The 22,557-nt window shown below is 49.9% G+C and overlaps 1 protein-coding gene across 1 annotated transcript in view; it reads left to right on the forward strand.

Annotated features, from left to right (window-relative positions):
- Window positions 1-4,222: 4,222 nt before the first annotated feature.
- The window catches only part of LOC119394461 (uncharacterized), a 120,336-nt gene continuing 102,001 nt past the window's right edge, over window positions 4,223-22,557 (forward strand). The window contains exon 1 of the mRNA XM_049415791.1: window positions 4,223-4,388. The gene's annotated coding sequence lies outside the window, so the exon portion shown is untranslated. The remainder of the gene's footprint in view (window positions 4,389-22,557) is intronic.

Consider the following 22,557-nt stretch of genomic DNA (forward strand, 5'->3'; position numbering starts at 1 on the left):
TATCTATCTATCTATCTATCTATCTATCTATCTATCTATCCGCCTAGGTCTGGGCGCTCTCCTCGTCGTCTCCATTACTTGTAATATAATCTCCATTACTTGTAATATAATAATTGGCATACCAGGGGATCAGAGCAGGGGAACACGATTCAGTGGTCATGACATGACATGAATAACGCAAAACGCCTGTCGCGTACGTCATAAAATCCTTTCCCTCAGTCACGTGTGGCACATACCCGCATACCACAGTTCATGTTATGCCGGTGTGTGCCACAGGTCGTGAGCCCTCTGGACGTCAAGTTTCAATTCCCGGTCCCATCGCGGGCGCGGCCCGCAGACGAGGCCCCGTAGGGGGCCATCGCCTCCTCAGGACCAAATAAAGTTATTTAGACTAACTTATTCTTACGGTAGAATAGCGCAAATACCACGACGAGAGAAGATGGGAGACGAACAGGCCATCTTCTCTCGTCGTGGTATTTGCGCTATTCTACCGTAAGGATGAACCAACTCGCCCAACAATAAGTCACTTTACTGAAGTTATTTAGACTAGATGTGCCACAGTTGATTCGAAGGTAGACATTGACACGCACGGCAAGTGAGCAGGGGCGTAGGCAGAAAATTTTTTCGAGTGGGGGGATGGCACCACCTTGACCTGAAGTGAGGGACGGGCAGGCACGTGTGGTCGAGTGTCATTTTGGGCTTTATATGCCATGACAAAAAAAAAATTCGGGGGGGGGGGGCGGTTTGCTCCCCCCCCCCTGACTACGCCATTGCAAGTGAGGGAGCTGAAGACAGAACACCTCTGGAAGACGCTCGGCTGCCATCCAATCGTCCACGTTGCCCGCCAGAATGACGCAGCGTTCACTTAATTTCATATGAGGCTGGGCGATGACGTCAGATTGATTGAGGGCGGCTTTGCTTTGTGACACGCGAAGAAGCCGCCGCGTAGTGCCCCGACGGCATACGGCTATACTACAGCAATGCGGACGTCGACATCTATAACGCACGTTGCCTCGACGCTGCGGACAACGTGTTATGTCATCCCGCATACGATAACATAAGTGGCTATCATAGCGAGCAGGTACACAGGGATGTCCTGACCCATGGTGGCCAACATGAACGCAAACGGCAGGGGTAGCCTGCCGGCCTCAATTTACCTCAGCATCGGCAAGCCGTACATGATCACGGCAAACATCGACGTAAGCGGTGGCCTCGTTAATGGAAACATGGGCACCTTGTGGTACATCGAGCGTGACCAACACGGCAACCTCTTCCGACTTTGGCTTGAATTTACAATGGCCACGGTAGGAAATGTCGTCCCAGCCAGGACGAAGCACATCACTACCTCACACCCTCAATAGAATTGAAATGAATGCCCGTGGGACCACCACAACCACCACAACCATGGCATACGCCAGAAAAATATCTCGTGTAAAAGGACACAGTTTCCCCTTGCGCAAGCAAATGCCATAACTACCTACTTGTCTTGTATCCGAAGACTACCTGGGCCACATACGCCCAGGTAGTCTTCGGATACAATAAGCGCCATCCACTGAAGTTGGTCTACGTACGAGTAGCACTTTCCAGGGCTACAAGTCTCGACGACCTATACCTCAGCAACGCAAAAAGGTGACTTCAGGTTCCGACATGTCGCCAGCTCTGTCGACGACATGACCCGGCTAGCAAACAGGCCTCTAGACGTCGTCTTGGACCGGGCTACCACCTACATTCGGTGCCACAACCACAACAGTCACCTAACGCTCGCCGCTCTCAACGTACAGTCTGTGCACGCACACGTGCACAACCTCGAAAAAGACGCTCTGCTCACAGAAATTAGCGTGTTAGCACTTTCTGAAACATGGAGCGATGAGCCAACTGCAATCACGGGATTCCAATGTGTAGTCCACAGCAAGCGGCTTCAGTGAAGCTGCGGCGGCGTGGGCACGGATAAGAACACGGCGATGCGCAACTTCAACATAGGCCGCATCCCATTTCGCCGGCCGCCAGGCACCGAACACACGCAGACGAGCAGCGGAATCGGCGAGCTGCGTTGCACACATCAATCACAATAACAAAGACATTGCACTCACCGCAATTTACGTGAGAACTGTCAAGAACACTTTCCGCACATGCACACGGGTTCGTGAAACGTGCGTGCATTCTCCGTCATAACGGACAAGTATAAGCACAACATATCGGCTTGCGGCGTCTGGTGTTGGTAATAACTATGTTGCTGCTACGCAACTGTAAACAACTGGTTATATAACGCATCTGCGATTCTTCAACATATGTGTGTGTGCGCATGTCATTTGCGCCTATTTAGCGTCATTTCGTAACGTCTCGCTCAATGTAAAAAATTACGCCACAGTCCCCTCCCGCCCCATGCTTCGCATTACATCGATTCCCACGGTACGTGGCATCTGCCGAATTTTATTTATTTGCATCTTTCTCGACCTTTCCCTCACGGACAACGCTGATTTTTCGCTCACAACCAACGACGCCGACGCCGACACCGAAATTTCTGCGAAACGAGCTCTTTAACGCTATCGCGTTCAAACCTCCGCAGCTGATGCGAAAATTAAAATGAAGTAATGACGTGCCCACCACAACGGCCTGCCCTTGGTCCCAGACTTTCCGGGGGCTAAGTGGGATGTAAACAGTTCTGGGAATGCAATATCAGGGGTCCCTAGCCGCCATTATCGTCAAAAACCTGCGCACCATACAATGACGGGATGGGTCCTACTGAGTAAAGTTACGGGACATATTTGGCGCGGCCCTTCGATAATTAAGGGGGGGGGGTGCTTTTCCTGTGCTCACGCCTATGGCTTGGCTGCGACGCCAAGAGCCACTGACAATGTTCAGCTAAGCCATTTGGTCTTGCTTCTTCTCACTGCCCGCGAAAAAACGTACGTAGTACAGAGCAGAGATGGCTGTGGCCGGTTCCAAAAGCACTTTCGTTGATGCGGTGACGGTTAAACGATCTCATGGCTCACCTTCGCACCTGCGGCCAGCGCTTACACACTATTTTAACGCCAAGCGCAACCAAGAAAATCGACGCGACGAAGGCCACGAGTCTGGCTTGTATCGTCGGCTGGGCGTGCGCACAGGGGGGGGGGGCGGCCGCCCCCCCTAATCGCCTAAGAGGGGGGCGCAAAATCTGCCCCGTACATGGACCCTTCTGGTCACCAAAGAGGGGGGGGGGGCGCAAAATCTGCCCCATACATTGATTTAGTAGAGGGGAGGGGGGCGCTGCGAAGAACCTTTGCCCCCCCCCCCCCTGATGGGGAACCCTGCGCACGCCTATGGTCGGCTGTGCTGTAGTGAGCTTCCCCCTCCCGCAGCAACGATAAAATATAGAGAGATCAGAGAGACTTCATGCGAAAACAACCGTAAGTACACTTGCCGACTTGCGCGTGGGGCTCTCTCACTGTGTGTTATCTCGTTCCGAATGCATGTCAAGCCGCGAATTTCAAATGAAACCCCTCAAACTCATGCTTATTAGTTCACAAAGTCATCGCTAGCTACGTTTCGCGTTCAAGTCTCTCCTTCCTCCCTTGTTCGTCATTTTCGTGCACGTGTGGTCATGGCATATTTCATAATCGTCACTCGACATCTGGAGCAGCAAACCAGGCGATAAACCACGCTATCATCCGGGTCATCATCAAAAGGTTGCCACGTACCAAAGCATAGCGAGAATTCAAAATCGAGCCTAGGGGTTAACGAAGGGGGAAGCCGCGCGAAGCATTGGGATAACGGCAATAACGGTTGCAAAAAGCAGACAAAAATTCCCTAGATTTAACGCTTTCTTCAAGAAACAAAAGGGCTACGAATGCAATCGGTCTAGGGACTTCGGCCGTTACGCCAGTTACGCCGGCCGCACCGGCCGTGCTTGGGCGCTTGGGCGCCGCGGCGTCAGTTGGACGGAGCCAAGCGAGCGAGGTGTCGACGATTTTTGTTTCGCTCCAGTTCTTTTCTATTAATCACAACCCCTTATACCGTGCTTTAGCGTGTCAAACTGAGATTACCGTGTTTCAAAGGTCAAGCGCGAATTATGCAGTGTCATGTTGAGGCGGTGCGCTTGCTTATGTGATCGAGGTAAGTTCGATTACCGTATATAGTATGCAGCGGTAAAAGTGTCGCTTCCCGCCATTTTTGTTACAGCCGGTGTACTGCTGTGATTGCTAGCATCACACATTTCTTTCATCTCCCCGAGTATTTTCGCGTCACCGTGTTCAGGCTTTGTGCTCCGCTTGGCGACACAACTTCGTTGTGCTGCGCGGCAAGCCCAAGGTGACTGGACTGTGGATTATTTCGTTCCTTCGGTCGAAGCGACAAGCCGACATTTATCTCTCCGCTTGGGTCACGATGCCGCTATCTTGCGAAGGTGAGTGATGCTTCGTGCTTTATACTATAGTCATACGCAACAATCCTCAGCTTCGCAATTCGTATTTCTATGAGATTACACTTTGCGTGCCACGCAGAACTCTTCTCACCCACGTAATTCTTGCACGATTCGTTACGTAATGGCTTTAGAAGCGGCTTTTATGCATGCTGTATAAGACGTGGTTTGGGTAGAAGGATCTTGACGATTACGTGAGGCCCATAGGTTTAAGCTTGCTGTGCGAATATATGTATGCGTACTGTATAGTCATGAGCAATATGAGACGGAACTCTGCAATTACCTTTTAAAGGTCAGTGGCTAAGCGCAATTGGCAAGCACAAGAGTGTTCATAACACCAAATGCTCGAGTGAAAAGGTATCTCTTGCAATTCAATACGTCACGTTCATATCAGTACATAAAAAGTAATCATTGAATAAACGTGAACTCGGTATTCCGGCACATATTGCTCAAGATAGTACGTCGCGTTCGCGCGTTACGTTGGGTATTTTTCGCGCATTGTATCCAGTGTTTTACATGAATCGAAACGCCCAGTCGTGCAGCTCCTCTCGACCGTTTTCTCGTCGACGATGTTCGCTTCTGTCGCGGCTTGAACGAGAAATGTTAGCCGAATAAAAAAAAAAGAAAAAGCTCGCGCCAGCAGGACGATGTGCCGGCACTTCTTCCCGCCTGTTTTTTCCGCATATATTTCCCGTCATATTCCCGCGCCAATTTTTTTTTTTTTTCAGCCTGTGTTTCCCTGGCCTTTATTTTTTAATTATAAGTAAATATATTTCTTTGATCTATTAATTTGTTTTATGACAGCACGTATTATGGGACCAACTCACTCAATCAAACTAGGTATTTGCTGCGTCATTAGAGCTTTGCTGTGAGGAAATTAGTCTGCATTCTTGATGCCGTTCATTCTATACTGTGGGTACGTTTGTTAGAGCCGTGCAACCGTCTTCGCGTAGCGCAGAGTTTTAGTACTGCGTACGTACCGTACGTGGCGACGTTGCGTACGTAAGGGCGCCACGTATTGTGTAGTGCGCATGCGCAGACCGCGAAGCGTACGTATCGCGATACGTAGTACGTGGCCGCCACATACGCACGCATGCGATCCGTGCGTGCGTACCTAAGAGCTGGTCATGCCGCTCTCGCAGATCGCGTTTGTTCGAGACGCAGCACGGGCGCCTCTATGCCCTCCCAACTGAGGTACGCCAGCAGTAGGGGTCCCAGAGAATACTTCACTTCACCATTGTTGAGGATAGGTCGCTGCACCTACCGCACGACAGGTGAGAAAGCGCGAGCGTTCGGCAATCGCGCGTGCGTTCACCGCCCGTTTGGAGTGGCTACAGCTACGGCACCGTCATAGACGTGCATGTCTCTCTGTCTGTTGTCATTGGTCTCTGTGTGGATGCCTGCCTGTCTGTGTGTGTGTGTGTGTGTGTGTGTGTGTGTGTTTCCTGTCTGCGTGGATCCGTCTGTCTCGCTGTGTGTGTGTTTGTCTGTCTGTATGAGCGCGTTTGTCTGTGTGTTTCTTTTTGTGTATATGTCTGTCTGTTGTCATTTGTCTCTGTGTGGGTGCCTGTCTGTCTGTCTTTGTGTGTTTGTCTGGCTTTCTGTTTGTGTTTGTGTGTCTCTTTGTCTCTGTGTTTTTCTGTCTGCGTGTGTCCATCTGTCTCAGTGTGTGTGTGTGTGTGTGTGTGTGTGTGTGTTTGTTTGTATGAGCGCGTTTGTCTGTGTGTTTGTTTGTGTGTACATGTCTCTGTCTCTTGTCTTTGGTCTCTCTGCGTGGGTACCTGTCCGTCTATGTGTGTGTGTTTGTCTCGCTTTCTATTTGTGTGTGTGTGTCTCTCTGTGTTTTTCTGTCTGCGTGTGTCCGTCTGACTCAGTGTGTGTGTGTGTGTGTGTGTGCGTGTGTGTGTGTCTGTCTGTCTGTATGAGCGTGTTTGTCTGTGTGTGTGTTTGTGTGTACATGTCTCTCTGTCTCTTGTCCTTGGTCTCTCTGTGTGGGTACCTGTCCGTCTATGTGTGTGTGTGTTTGTCTCGCTTTCTGTTCGTGTGTCTCTCTCTCTCTCTGTGTTTTTCTGTCTGCGTGTGTCCGTCTGTCTCAGTGTGTGTGTGTGTGTGTGTTTGTCTGTCTATATGAGCGCGTTTGTCTGTGTGTTTGTTTGTGTGTACATGTCTCTCTGTCTCTTGTCCTTGGTCTCTCTGTGTGGGTACTTGTCCGTCTATGTGTGTGTGTGCTTGTCTCGCTTCCTGTTCGTGTGTCTCTCTATCTCTGTGTTTTTTTGTCTGCGTGTGTCCGTCTGTCTCAGTGTGCGTGTGTGTGTGTTTGTCTGTCTGTCTGTATGAGCGCGTTTGTCCGTGTGTTTGTTTGTGTGTACATTGTTTCTATGTCTCTTGTCCTTGGTCTCTCTGTGTGGGTACCTGTCCGTCTATGTGTGTGTGTGTTTGTCTCGCTTTCTGTTCGTGGGTCTCTCTCTCTGTTTTCTGTCTGCGTGTGTCCGTCTGTCTCAGTGTGTGTGTGTGTGTGTGTGTGTTTGTCTGTCTACATGAGCGCGTTTGTCTGTGTGTTTGTTTGTGTGTACATGTCTCTCTGTCTCTTGTCCTTGGTCTCTCTGTGTGGGTACTTGTCCGTCTATGTGTGTGTGTGTTTGTCTCGCTTCCTGTTCGTGTGTCTCTCTATCTCTGTGTTTTTCTGTCTGCGTGTGTCCGTCTGTCTCAGTGTGCGTGTGTGTGTGTTTGTCTGTCTGTCTGTATGAGCGCGTTTGTCCGTGTGTTTGTTTGTGTGTACATTGTCTCTCTGTCTCTTGTCTTTGGTCTCTCTGTGTGGGTACCTGTCTGTCTATGTGTGTGTGTGTGTGTTTGTCTCGCTTTCTGTTTGTGTGTGTTTCTCTCTTTCTCTCTGTGTTTTTCTGTCTGCGTGTGTCCGTCTGTCTGTCGGTGTGTGTCTGTTTGTATGGGCGCGTTTGTCTGTGTTTGTGTGTACATGTCTCTCTGTTGTCTGTCTTTGTGTGTTTGTCTGCCCGTCTGTGTGTGTGCTTGTTTGTGTCTTTCAGTCTCTCTCTCTCTCTCTCTGTTTGTGTCTGTCTGTGTTTGTCTCTGTGAGCGCGTTTGTCAGTCTCTGTGTTGTCTCTCTGTGTGTACATGTATCTGTGTGTCTGTCTACGTGTGTGTGTCTCTCCCTGTCTGTCTGTGTATGTGTGTTTGTCTGTGTGTGTGTTTGTGTCTGTGTAAGTGTTCGTCTGTGTGCGTGTGTGTTTGTCCGTGTTCGTGCCCGTCTGTGTGTTTGTCTATCTGTGTGTTTTTGTGTCCGTCCATAACCGTGCGCACGAGGGTGGCAGGGGGGGGGGGCGGCCGCCCCCGCAACTCACCTAAGAGGGGGGGGCGCAAAATGTGCCCCATACATTGACCTCCTTAGTCACCTAAGAGGGGGGGCCGCAAAATCTGCCCCGTATATTGATGCGCTGCGATGAACCTTTGCCCCCCCCCCCCTGATGGGGAACCCTGCGCACGCCTATGTGTCCGTCTGTGCGTGTGTGCTCGTCTGTCTGTGTTTGTGCCCGTCTGTTGGTGCGTCTATGTGTGTGTCTGTTTAAAGTGGCGAGTTGGGCTTGTCGGTAAATAATTCTGGCACACTGCAGTGCAAAAAAACACACGTACGGAACACAAACGATGACGGTGAGCGCTAACTTGTAGCAACCTTTATTGGAAAAGATTTCGCATCTCGCCAGCTCAAGTCGCCACTTTAGTCAAGTATACTATCGGCTCGTTCTCTTCCTCTTACCAGTGCGACCCATGCGCCATCGTCTCGCATATCGCTGTCACGGTATGCCGTGCACGAGAATTTTCCTTTTGTCTCCTCACCAAGCGACTACCTCAGGGAGTCAGTGTGCTTTTCGGTGGACTACCGCCTTCTGTTGGACACAGAATACGTGTAGTAAAGATTTTTTGCCGCCTGAATGTAGACGCCAGGCGCGCCTGTATCATGACCCTCTGAGTGTGCAGGTGTGCAGCAGGGTTCACGTATCGTCGCAACAACGAAAGTTGCCGGCCTTCCACGCCATCGCCGACCAATCAGCCGAGTTCCTCTGACAACAAGTCCTGAGAAGACTGAGGACCTGATACGCAAGGGTCACAATGCAACGTACACAACGTAGGTGACGTAACTTTGCCAGCCGACGTAATCGGTGTTCTTTCCCTTGGATCGAAGTTTGCCCTGGGTCCCAGGGATTCAAGGCCAGAACAGCTTTCTTTTGTACGTCAGGTAAGGTTTCGCATCACGCCTCGGCCGATGAGAGCGCACGTTGTGTTTCGGAAGGTGTTAAGGTCCTTAACAGTGGCAAGAACTTAAAACCAGGTCCACTCGTTAGACTAGGGGCTTCTTTTCTACGCGACCACTCCCTCCGCATTCTTCTGGTGGACAAAGAGTGTGGTTTCGCTGTTTTATCAGGTGAAATATACAAATCAAAGTCGAGAGAGGCGGTTTCCACAGCGTTGAATTCCTGCCATAAGGTTTCTCTGAGTGAACACAAGTCTAGTGCAAAAAAAAAAAAAAGCCATACAGGCTTAACCTTCCCGAATCGGTTAGGGGCGATCGATAAGAGCAAGAACAATTTTAAGATTTTATCGATATAAGACCCCTTCATCACGACCAACTCTAACAAGGTTTTGCAATTTTTCGACGCTATCACCGAGAAGTGCTGCCAAGCATTCTCGATTGACATTAAATATAAATTTTATATCCCCTGCCTCATAACCTAATCCTTGAATACGTTGAGCGTTCTATTGAGAAATGCGGTTCTATTGCTTTCCAAAACTCTGCGGAGATTCATGCTAGTGGTTTCTCAGAACTTTTAAGCTTTAATTTGCGATTTACGTACACAATGGTTGAAGGGATTCCACACCTGCAAAAGCAAGGCGTTTGCACTGGTTCTTGCATCGTCCTATGCTTATAGACACTTGGTTCCTGCTCATTTCAATCGTCATACCAACGCTTCGCTCACCGATGAAAATGTTGTTAGTACGGGTGTGCGAATAGTGAAATATCATCTCGAGTCGAATTCGAATCGAATGGTGCCGAATAGTGGCGAAAAATATCGAATCGAATATCGAATACAAATGATTTGATTCAAAACTGAAAGAAAGAACAAAGAAATGAAACCTGCTCATGTCTTCGAGGACATGATGCGGTGAGTGACAGCTACCGAGGCTACAAATTGTCATGAAGAAACACAAGCTATTCCACATGACCTGGCTTCTGGCTCTCTCGTCGTGATACGGTGTTTCCTGCAGTTCAGATTGAGAACATGCGCTCACCGGGCACCTCAATAGCTGGGATGGGAAGGTATCGCAAAGCAACTTTGACGATAAAGTGCAGTTTTATGCTCTTTTCAGTATTTCAAAGGATCATCCTTTCTTGGGATCAGGGGCTAATGAAAGTATTTTCGAACCTCTTGACTACGAGGTCTGAGCTCAGTGTGCTGGCTATTTTTTGCACGCTAGCAGTTTGGCAGTCTCCCAGACTGTTCACTGGCCTTGTTTGCTCGAGCCGTGACGTGCGGAAATAACATAACCTTTAATATAAGCATGCGCTCGCTTTCGAACCATGATATCGGTGAAAGTTCTAACGAAAGGCCTACCGTAACGACGTTAGCGTAAGTTTTAGCCTAACCAAGTTGCACCATTGGCCTTTGTCGCGTTTTTTTAGATGCGAAGCATCTTATAGCGGAGTTCAAACCGGTGGTGGTGGTGGTGGAGTGCGGCGTGACCACCCTTCCTGCGCGTGCGCAAACCCTTCCCACACAGCTCTCCACTCCCCCTCTTCCCTTTCCTCATCTCCACTCACCCTTTCCCCTCCCCCTCTCCACTCCTCATCTGAAACGCGGGATCGACATGCCGAAATTCTCTCCTGCGCAACGCCGCGATGAGCGCCAGCGCATGCGCGTCCCCTCCCCCCTCTCTCCTCTCCTACGCCGCACCCTCTCGTGCGCCTGTCGACCGCATTCGCCGCTCGCCCTGTGAGAATTAACGGGCAGGCTAGAGGGAAGACACGACGAGCGTAGCGTTACTCTTCGCGTTCCACGACGCGAGGTCAGTAGCATGCCCGAGTTCGCTAGCATGCCCAACGAACGCCAACGGAACGCGATCGTGCAACGCGATCGTCTTCGCATCGCCTCATGGTCCCCTTTAGCGGGAGATGGTGTAATTTTTAGACATTCGTCCTGTCGAATTATTCGAAACTTCGAATACTAGCTATTCGAAAATCGAATCGATTTATTCGACTAGAATTCGAAATTTGAATATTCGCACTCCCCTATAGTTCTTAGCGTGCTCGGGTACGTTGGTGATTATTTTGTTTTAAATTGTGACCCGGAGGACATTGAACTAAATAACAAAGGTCTGCTTGATTAGTTCTTTGATGTGATGGGCCCACTTACGAACTTCCAGTAAATGGCCAAATTAGACTTCTAGATATCCGGTTTAGTTTCAAAGGTGTTGGTGTCTGCTGGTGCTATGAACCGCGCGCTAAACAACCACTTCTATCTTTCAAGTCCGTCCACTCTACGTTCGTTAAACGAGCTATTTGCCAAGTCGAGCCTCAAGAACGCTCTTGGTAAATCTTGCCCACACTGTATACTTCAGAAGCGTTCGAGCGTCAAAGACTGCTAAGCGCTGGGGATACCCAGCTGGACCCTCCTCATTTTGGTCGCAGAGAGCCTGCTCAAGAAAATGCGCCATCGCTCGCAAACTTGTGAAGCAATCTTTCACTATCTTTCACGCAACCGGAAAAAGCTGGCTTAGCGCTACGAGGTGAAAGTCGTACTCAGTGCACCACACAGGCTGTCTAAGCTCTGCAGAATGAACGTTCAGCAAAGCTTCAATTTGGGCTAGTTGGTACGGCATAGCAATGCAGATGCGCTAAGTGAAGCACAAACGAGAAACGTAACAAGGGACAGGACTAGTGGTGCGCAAACTTTCAAACTTGCACCACTAGTCCTGTCGCTTGTTACGTTTCTCGTTTGTGCTTCACCCAGCGCATCTACATTGCTCTGCAGAATGACCGACCCGGAGGCAAGGATGCAGCTGGTCAGTGGTACAAAGCACAGAAATTCCTTGAAAGGTGTACGTTGGCCAAACTGAGAGATGCATCAACGATAGTTTAAGGGAGCATGCCAACAATGTAAAAAACAACACAAAAGTCCTCCATGAGTACGATACTGCCTAATGCGAATTCTTAGCGCAGCTGTTTAGGTGTATTGATTTTTCGATAAGTTGAGGCGCGACTGCCTCGCTAACCGGGAGACCGTGGAAGGCAGCGCGTGGGCGCGTTCCACAACGGCCGTTGCTGAGAGGCCTCCGTTCATGCAGCGCTTTATTTCCATATATGGTATCGGTGGACGCCCTTGCCGCATACCTTGGTGATGACGTCATCGGCGACCGCATGACGGCGCGCACTTCTGTGGCGCCGCGGAACCTGTCGCCTCGTTATTGTCGTTCCCTCCTCCTCGCGCTCTCCTTGCAATCGCCGTCTTTCATCCTTACGACGACGTTGACGACGCACAACGCAGGAACATGCGCCTGAGAGCTGCGCTCTAAACTAGATGCAAAATCTAAGAGTCCGCTAGAGCGTTCCAAACACAAAGTGTGACTTCAACCACCGCACGTCTTCCTCTCCCAAGCCTGGCAAGTCAAACCACTTTTTCGTGCCCGAGAGGGATGTGTTAATAATAATAATATCTGGGGTTTAACGTCCCAAAACCACGATATGATTATGAGAGACGCCGTAGTGGAGGGCTCCGGAAATTTCGACCACCTGGGGTTCTTTAACGTGCACCTAAATCTCCTAAATCTAAGTACAGGGCCTCAAACATTTTCGCCTCCATCAAAAATGCAGCCGCCGCGGCCGGGATTCGATCCCGCGACCTTCGGGTCAACAGTCGAGCGCCATAACCACTAGACCATCGTGGCGGGGCGAGAGGCATGTGTTGCGCTGCCACAAGAAGCGCGAGCAGGTACGAGGCATTGCAGACGCTAACACAACGGCTCGCTGCGCTCCGCGTTCGCTCTTTTTCGTCCTCGTTCGCTCTATCGGTTACAACGACGACGGCGACGCCGCTCAATGCAGGAACGGGCGCCTAAGAGCTGCGCTCTAAAACCAAATCTAGCTCCACTGCTGTGAAGCCTGAGGATCACGCACCGATTCCCGTTCGTGCAGTACCCACTGCTCCGTTTACCACACCGACGACGACGTTAAAGCGACACTAAAGAGCAAAACGATTTTTCTCATATTAGTAAAGCACTCTTTCGCGATATACCAAAAACACGCAAAAACAAAATGTGGGTGGTGACGCCACCTTGAAGTTTCCGCACCATTCGCCGTGACGTCACATGTTTTGACGGCGCCTACTAGGGTCTACGTAGTTCCTAATCGGTAAAAATGAAGTACATCATCCTCTGAGGGGGCCATAGACTTAACATACCAAGTTCGGGGTAATTTTGTTGAGCCAATGGCGCCAAAATACGATAAATGCACTTTGAAATCCGTGACGTCACGCAGGGAGATTTCGGCGCGAGATTTAAATATGAAACTTTGAACTCGATTTTCTCCTCTATTAATAAACCTATGATGGCGAAATTAACGACATTAGAGTTCTCAGAGAACAATTTATCGGTCTAAACCGATTCAGTGTTTCTCTTTAGTGTCCCTTTAATGTTTGAGTAAACATGTAGGGTTTCCGCGGCACGAGTATACAATCTTGTTAGGAAGATTCGCAAACTCGGTGTGCAACATGCGCACCACTTTTTGATGTGCTTTATTGACCCCTGCTAGTCTGGGCAGTTCAGACACGTGCAAAGGCGTCCGGAGAGGGGTGCAAGGGGTGGGGGAGCTGTTGCAAGCACCCCCCCCCCACCCTGAAATATTGTATAATATTTTTCTCTGCAGTAACAATAAGCTACACAGCACGATTAGCGCCCTCTGGTCCCGCATGTCTGTGTGAAACGGCCTTCAGGATTGCCAGCCAACTTTGCACGTTACACATAGTATTGATTAATCTTGCCAGTCATGTCACGGCAGTGAAGGAAAGGCTGCCTGTGCTGGATACCCCTCCCTCCACCCGCCCCCTCTGCGGATGCACCACCCTGCAAAAAACCCACGCCGACTCCACGAAGTGAATGCTCACGAGTGGGGCGAAGCTCCAACACTAACTAGCGCGCGCGCCGAGTGTGCAGCGGGCGCCCTTTGGATGCTGGATGGATGCCATGAGCATTCCCTTTATAAAGGGGCGGTGACAAGTGTGCCGCCGGGCTCGACAAAAAGAAAATTCCCTTTACTCTTCTTTCCCTTAGTGTTGGCCTAGTGTCTCTACTTCAATTAAATCTATGTTACTACACACACACAAAAAACTAAACTCTCAGCCCAGTTCTCTGCCCTTTACGGTAGAATGCCCTTATTTTTTTTTGAATATTTATTTTTCTCCTTTCTCTCTAAGTTTCTGCCACCAATACTCTCGTCTCTTACTTATTTCAATCGCGGGTGTGTTCATCTTTCCATTGTCGTCTCTAAAACCCAAGGCTTCATGTAGGCACGTGCCCAAAAGTACACCAGGGTGGATATCTCCACATTCAATCAGAACATGCTCCGCCGTTTCCTTATCTTCCCCGCAGAATGTGCATTGTTCTTCTTCTTTACTGAATCTCGCTTTATAACTATGCGCTCTAAGGCAACCCGAACGCGCTTCAAACAGTATAGACCTTATGCAAAATCTGCTGCCATCTAGCGGCCGCCGTGCGCATTTTCGCCGCGCACTCCGCACGTGAATACACGGAGCGTAGGTGTCGACGTGTGGCGGCTGATGGGAACGGCAGTGCCGACATATTTTCGTGTGCCGTGTTGCTGAGACTGAGGAAATTGGGATGCTGAAAAAAGGTTTGCAGGAAATTAGCCTCCATATGTTATTAGGTTTCCTTGCGGTCGACTAGAAGCGGCAGATCGTTCCGTTGCTCCGGCTTCTGCTAACGACTAACGCCGTGTTTACGTTCGCCGTTCCTAATAGATGCGATATGTGACAGCATCGGTACTCATCAGAGAATACTCTTTCGTGTCATGCCGGAACGAGACAGTTTTCGAGCTGTGTACTTGCAGGCACAGACAAACCGGCTTCGTGTGGGCGCTCCAAAGCTGCATCGCGGCTACTCGCGCATGCCTGCGCAGTTGGTGACACCATTACTTTGTTTATCACATTGCGATAACAGTTACATGTTAGGTAGCTCGTGCGTGGTCATCGATTCTCAGCGAACGGACCGATTGTGCTGGAGCATGTTGTTCGTAGTTTGTTTTAGACTGTGAAGGTAGTATTTATTTGGTGGGATGGGCTTCGCGCGTACTGCTTCCCTATGCGTATTTTTCAAGCATTTCATGTGCTATTACTGCCTAATACAGAGGGGCGGCCCGGACCACCTGACTCCCGCGCACTTTCTTTTTTATTTGTACCCCAAGAAGAGCACATATCAGGTTCTCCCAGCTGACGCGATCCCCTCACTTTCTTTTTTATTTGTACCCCAAGAAGAGCACATATCAGGTTCTCCCAGCTGACGCGATCCCCTTTCGGGAAAATCCTGCATCCACCCCTAGCTGTGTGCTATGAAATGTTAACAGATGCTTGTGTGTGGCACTTTTTGTATGAAACTGAAAGAAATGCTGTTCCCCCAGATGTGTTACATTCGACCGCGGGTGCGCTACCGTCGCTTACGCGCTGAGGTGGTTTCGCAGGCGTTCATTCGGCGACGCGAAAATGTCTTGCTGCAACGGGCTGAAATTTTAAGGCGCCAGTAGGCCCAGAAAGCGACGATGTATCATTTACGCGTACAAGTCGGGAGGATATTTGATTAAATGGCAGCTAATCGGCGCCTACTTCTTGGAGCAACAATCGCCTTTCATGTTCACTTGCCACGTGCATGAGAAGCGGACCTTTCTTACATTTTAACCGTGCGGTAATTCTATGTAAAACATACGTCGGTGACTACAGCAGTGAAATATTTCTTGTTCAAAAATAACAAACAGGACAACGTTTCATTTAAAATAAGATGCACAATACATTACGTCGACGTAGGCTGTCCCTTATGAAATACGCTTTGAAATGGGTCCACAGCACTCCCTTATCGTCGTCGCCGTGCCTAGCCGCGTCGCGCGCTAATTTCTCCTCCCAACCATCCTACACTGCACGCATGATATTCCGGTAGCTAACAACGCTACCGTTGTTAGCTACCGAAATAGCAGCGACAGAAGAAATAGCAGCGACAGCAATACGATTCGGACACAAGCCTCCAACATGGCGCCGAATCGGTACCTTCGTCAAACCTCCGACAGATGGCAGCAATTTTGCATAAGGTCTATAAAGCGCTTCCCCTTGAATTATCGTAAAATGCCTCCCTCTTTATTTCAATTTTGCCCTTTCGGTAGTTACTCAAAGCCGGTTTTTTCTCCATAGCTGCCGTCCAGTAAATCCTCTCCGCCTCTCTGACTTTTCGCTTAACGCTCTTTGTTGACATATTGCTTACCCTACCAGCCGTATATTTATTTATACTAGTGAGCCTCCTAGTTCTTTTTGTCCACTGCGTCCACACTCTTCCTAAACAAATTACGGAACCGCTTCTCTGCCCATATACTCTCCTCCATATTTCATAGCCTTATGGCACAGCTGCGCCTCTAGCGGGAGCAATGAGAACTAGCGTACACGGCGCGAGGGACCGAGCCCCGGCTAGAGGAGCTTCGCCCATAAGTACACTATAAGTGTTCTGCGGACGCCCTTGGACACGTGTCGTCTGCAGCGAGTTCCGTCGGGTTCTTTCCCCCTGCAGATGTAGCGACCAAGCGCCGGCGAAATGCATCTTGGAGGAGCTATCGTGCTAATGGCGAGGCGGTGGCGCCACCTCTTTTGAACCACGGGAGTCAGACACATGTTTCCGAAGCGTTTTAGCGATTTTAGGTTAAATATTCCAACTATTTCTTCGTTATTTCTGTTAATTATATTGTTTTAGACCTTATTCGTTCATTTGATCCTACTTTTGAGCGTTGATAGCCTTGTTATAGCGCTTTACTGCGAGCGTGATCTCGCCAATCTCGCCACATCAGATGCATGGATGGACAACAAGCCGGGCCCCTAAAGTGCTCCTCACTTTAAATGCGCGTGACCGAACAAATTTCGAAGGTTTCCTGGCTAGCCATTGCATAAGCTGTCAGGATTGCTCACCCGACCTAATAAACACGGATGTCATGAAGAAGAGCAAAGCGCGAATCACCCCAGAAATCGTAGAAGCAGTACGTATTTCCTATCTGGAGGTGGGGTGTGCAAGCGTGCGATCCATACAACTTACAGATAAAGCGATGGCATATCTAAACATGTCTTGTTCATCACGTCTGTGTCGTTTGCAGTAAAGGTTGTTCCCATAAAGGTATTGCGCCGCAGTGTGCCAGAATTAGTCTGCCTATCTGTCTGCGTTTGTACCCGTCTGTGCGTGCGTGTGTGTGTGTGTCTGTGTGTGTTTGTCTGTGTGCGTGCGTGTATGTCTCTAATTGTGTCTGTCTGTCTGTCTGTGCGTGGTTGTGTCCGTCTGTGCCTGTGTTTGTGTGCATATGACTGTGCACCTGTCTGTATGTGTGTGCGTGTGTGTCTGTCCGTCCGTCTGTTCGTGTTTGTGTGTGTCTGTCTGTCGGTCTGTCTGTCAGTGTATGTGTGTGTGTGTGCACATGTTTGTCTGCCTGTATGTCCGTGTTTGTTTGCCTGTCTGTGCGTGTTTGTCTGTCTGTCCGCGTTTGTTCGTCTGTCTGTGCGTGTGTGTGTGTCTGTCTGTTCATGTGTGTGTGTTTGTCCGTCTGTCTGCGTATGTGTGCCTGTATCTCTGTCTGTCCGTGTTTGTTTGTCTGTTCGTGTTTGTTTGTCTGTCTCTCTGTTCGTGTTTGTCGGTCTGTGTGTGTGTTTGTCTGTCCGTGTTTGTCTGTCTTTGCGTGCCGGTCTCTGTGTGTGTATGTGTGTTTGTCTGTCTGTCTCTGTGTGTGTTTGATGATGATGATGTGTGTGTGTGTGTGTGCGTGTGTGTGAATGTGTGTGTCTGTCTACATGCGCGGCGCCGCTTGTTAGCGCCCGCTAAAGCACCAATGCTGCGCGCGATGCAGTTTTAGGTGCGGAACACTTCAACGGCCTGGCTCACAGTAAAACGCTCACAGGCTACAAGAAGGCTAGCCATGCCCAAGACCGGGTTAAAGTAGACCGAGAAGGTCTAAAATAATATGATAGGAATGACGAAGATGTAATCGCAAGAATTGACCAAAAATTGTTAAACACGTACGTTTCGGAAACCTGCGACTGCATGGTTCCGGGGCTGTGCAAGACAGGGCGCCTCGCCGAGCGAGCGAGTGCCCCTCCGCCTACGCATCGCCGGTGCTGCGTCGCTACATCTGATGGGGGAAGCAACCTAACGGAACTCGCTGCCGACGACGCGTGTCTCAGCTGCCTCAACAAGCAGGAAATCGACAAAGCGTAGCAAAATGTAACGCCCATGTCGCACACCGATTTTGCGAATCTCCCTTACAAGCAGGGGCGTAGCCAAGGGGGGGTTGGGGGTTCAAACCCCCCCCCCCCCCCGAAAATTTTCAATTTTGCTTGCGTATATATGCATGCACACATACAAACGCACGCACGAACATACATAAAGTATGGTTGAACCCCCCCCCCCCCCCCGAAAAAAATTTCTGGCTACACCCCTGCTAACAAGACTCTACTAGTGCTGGGGAAACCCTTCATGCTTACCTTAGAGTTACTGTATATAGCGTAGCATATACAGTAACTCTAGCTTACCTCAAACATTGGCGTCATCTGCGCTTTCGTAAACGGAGCGGTGGAAACTCTATGAACGGGAATCCCTGAGTGCCTGTGCTACGCGGTTCTTCAGCTTTCACAGTGGTGGAGCTGCCATACGTTTATTCGCTCCCTCTCGCCATAGAGTTTCCTACAATTCCCTGCGATCGTTCAGCTACCATGGGAATGATGGGTAGTACACGGATTTGCCTAATCTTCGTGCTTACGGCTTCGAACGCACTTGTGGCATTGTTTATTGCTCTGTTTTCGCGTTCGTTTCGGATGAAAGAATGCACCTTTGTGAACTCATGACCAGATTTGAAGTGGTGAGCCCAAAAAGGTTAAACTGGTCAAGTGGAACTGCTGACTTTTGCTGGACTTCGTTTTGCGACAAAGCGGATGCAGGTGACGAGGAGCCAGACGGACCCGAAAGAACGATTCGTGTACTACCCATCGTTCCCATGCTGGCTGAAGAGCCAAGCGTTGCAGTTCCCGTAGAATCTAGCGCCAGAGTTCCCTGTAGTAAATATTGTAGGACACTATGCCATTCGCCGCCACCCGTTCTCGCGTCTTGTTTAGTCGCTCCCCGTGCTTGTTTGTTCCACTCGTGCGCCCGCATACCACGCTTTACGCTCTGGTGTGCTGTTTGCGTTCCCAATACTCGAGCGCTCACAATCCGCGCCTCTCTCTGGCCTAGATATGTGCGCCGGACCCAAAATCACCGGCGGCGGCGCGGTTAGGGGGGGGGGGGGGAGGAAGGCGAAGCAGTGAATGCGATAAGTACACGCCGTAATGTTACTGTTACATGAACGAGGGCTAGCAGCTAACTCTTCTTGCTCCGATCTCACTTAACTCTACAATACGCTGCTGTATGGTAATGCTGCCGCTCCCGGGAGAGAAGCGGTTTTCGGTCAGTTTGTCATATCAGTGGTCCGAGCGCGAAGCAGAAGATCATAGCGCTCACAACGTTCACAGCGCGTAGAAGGTATATGAGCCGTTCGCTGGGGGATGTCTGCTGAAATAGCGCGCGTGCTAGCGCTCTCGACCGCACCCTTATAGTGAAAGTTCACAGTTGCTGCTCGAGTTACGCAGTCCCTCTCCCCAGACATCCCTTCCTGCTCCTTCGCCCAGCAAATGACGGGCGGGGCGTTTCCTTCTGCTTGAGGAGCACACGACGGCAGGCCTCGCACGCGGGTTGATGTCATTCCGTGTGACGGAGATGGCCAGCTTGTTTCATCTCTGCTTTAGCCATGTTCCCTGCCAACGCTCGCGAGCTTTTACTCGCGGGTAGAACATAGAATGCGCGGAGTAATGTTATCGATTTAGAGTTTATACGAAACATGACGGCGACGGTGAAAACCTGAGTGTCCATACAATTCCTAACACAACAAAAAATATACAAAATCCGTCGAAACGGACTCGCCCTTTTTATGGAAAGCTGCATCATCTCCGCTGTAAAGAGTGTGTCCGTTGGAAGAATCGTATAATCCGGCGCCTTCTCCGTTGGTTTCGTTCTCGCTTTCAATACCCTTCTCACAGGGGACATCTCCTCGCCACTTGTTTCTTCGTGAAGCACGCGTACAATATCTGCACTAAGCGTTGAACCTATCATGATTTCGCGCTTGTCGGCTACAATCTGTTATCTCTGCATGCGCGGTCGCAAACGCATAAAATGGAGCGAAATCAGTTAATCGCGCACGATAGTCGTGCGAAGCAAGAGCGGGTGGACGGCTGCACAGCAAAGCAGTGTGGGAGACAATTCACAACTGTTATTTCTCGTATATGGACCAGTCGAGTATATGTACCCTGATGATGTCACGTGAATCACTGTTATGGCATTACGAATTGCATTAAAAGACAAGAAACGCCAAGAGAGAATAACGCGCTCATGGGTTTTGTTTTTTGTTGTATTTTCAGAGGCTGTTAGGGGCCCTTTCTAAAAACAGGGCGTGCAAACACAGACACAGGAGAGTAGTAAAGACGGCAGAAACGCCGCTAACAACTGAAAAATCACACAACGGCGGAACCGAAGGTAGACACAAATATTTATCTCCGCATTCCCACGTAAGAGGCCATACCTATCAATCAAGTGCTAGTAGTGGTCTACGTGAGATATAGCTGTTCACTCTTCCGACTTTTCTCTTATGTCCGTGTTTCCAAGTCATGTCTTCTTAACATGAATACCTACCAACTAGCTCAGTTGTATTCCAAATTTGCCATTCTCTTTACTTCTGTAGTTATTTATTTATCGATTCACTCGAGTAAGAATGAAAGGAAAAAGTGTACTAACGCACCGATATATATATATATATATATATATATATATATATATATATATATATGTATATATAATAATCTATTTTATTTATTTATGCACATTGTACTAGGTCCAAGACTGCAGGATTATGCTATTCACCGAGTGGGGTCGTCGCCCTTTAAGGCTGGAGGACGCGGCAGCGTTAAGGTCAGACAATGCCACCTCGCTCTTGACCACGTCGCCGCACCGAACCCGCCAGCACATTCCTAGCGTAAGAAGAGAGTGGACGAAATGCACAGAAACAGGAACTTTTCAAGTCTGAATTTACATATTAATGTGTCCCATATGTTTGAGAACGATGTAGGGAATGCGTACCGACCTTACAGCTGCGTTAGACGAGCGGCCGCATTAAACCTAAACCGTTGGCTAACACGATAAAAAGACATGTGCACTGAAAATCGGATCTCTGGGGGCTGCGTTCGTTGCATTGAAGCGCATTCCGTCCCTATCATTTGTGTCGAGAGTGTTTGAAAGCTTCGTGATGTAATGATGGCGCTGCAGAACAAGAACCGGAAACAGGGGGCGCGTTTCTCGCCGAGCTCCCGCTATTTAGCGGCCACTGAAATGGACAATTCATTACATGGACACATCGAGAAGAGCTCCTCCGGCGAAGTGCTGTATTTTATTTCCAGATTCCCTATTCGAATTAAGAGATAAAACACTAACGGCGGCGCGCCGCAATTATTGCGCGGCGGCGGCGGCGGTGTGATCTCTATTGCGACTTCGGCGGCGGCGCGAGCGGCGTGACCAAAAACAAACGGCGCGGCGGTGCACACCTCTACTCTGGCTGGAAACGAGGAGGCATCCTTGGGCTGCACCTGTTTCGCGTGCGGTGATCTTTATCGTCGCGCCGTAGGGTAGCGCTCCCGTCCGAGCAAGACGGAAGCCTCGGTGGCTGAAAACCGCTAGATTGTATGTATGGGCTGCAGCTCCGTGTGCAACGACTTCGGTTGTTGGGCAGAAGAGTAGTCCCCTTGTCTGGGTAAGACAGCATTCTTCTCGTTGGCGTGGGGCCGCGAGATTTGCCGCGTCTGTTTGGCGCTTCGCGCCAAGCGGCGGCACCCGTGTCCGGGTAGGACCGTTTGCCCAGAACAAAAATCTTCCACACTGTGACCCGTGGTGGGAGACCTGCCGGGGTAGACGTTTTGGATGATGATGGGTCGATGGATGTGAGCTCTGGGACAAGGTGCCTTCGGGTACCGACTCCCCTTCCCATCTGACAACGGCAGGTCGATGCACATTTCAGGCAGGCGTGGAACGAGTAGGAACGAGGAAGTGTGCCACGGGAGGGATTGGAAGAAAAGAACGTCGAAAGAACGCAGACAGTTCGTGGTCATGCCCTGAGCTTCCTTATCCAAGTCGCGTTCACCCTCAGCGGTTCCTTCAAGGGTGTCTACGTGCATCCTTATGCGGGGGTGGGGCCGAATCGGGCGTTGCTCTGAGACATTTCAACCTAATGTCTCTTTCGTCTCCCGGCCAGGCATATTCTGCCTGGTCGGCTTCCCTTGCTAACAATGACCTGCCAATCGATCTTTTTTTGCGCTGTGGTCTGAACAGCGTTCCTGTGGCCCTTGTTCCAAGCAATGGTGAATCCATTCGCATGAAAAACCCGAGAATAATTCAGGAAGATCTCCGGAAGATAACTGATCATTTCCAACTGATCACCGAGGTGCGTCAGTTTGGACGTGGTGGCGTTCTGTGCTGCTCGCCGGACCAGGCCTGCATCACAGATCTTCTGAAATGCACAACGTTTGCCTCTCATCCGGTGAGCTGTTTCGTGCCGGCCCATTTGACCTGTGTGAAGGGTCTAGTTCATGGCGTGGACTCGAGCCTTACACCACTAGAGATACTAGAAATGTTTGCCGTAGCAGGAGCAATGTCCGTATTCAGGTGCTCGCGTAACGTTGAGAACAAGAAGGTTCCTACAGAGTCGGTGATCGTGACATTTGCCGGGACGACTCGTCCGACCGAAATTAAAGCATGGCCTCTGATTTATC

Source organism: Rhipicephalus sanguineus, chromosome 5, assembly GCF_013339695.2.
Source record: "Rhipicephalus sanguineus isolate Rsan-2018 chromosome 5, BIME_Rsan_1.4, whole genome shotgun sequence".
NCBI lineage: Eukaryota > Metazoa > Arthropoda > Arachnida > Ixodida > Ixodidae > Rhipicephalus > Rhipicephalus sanguineus.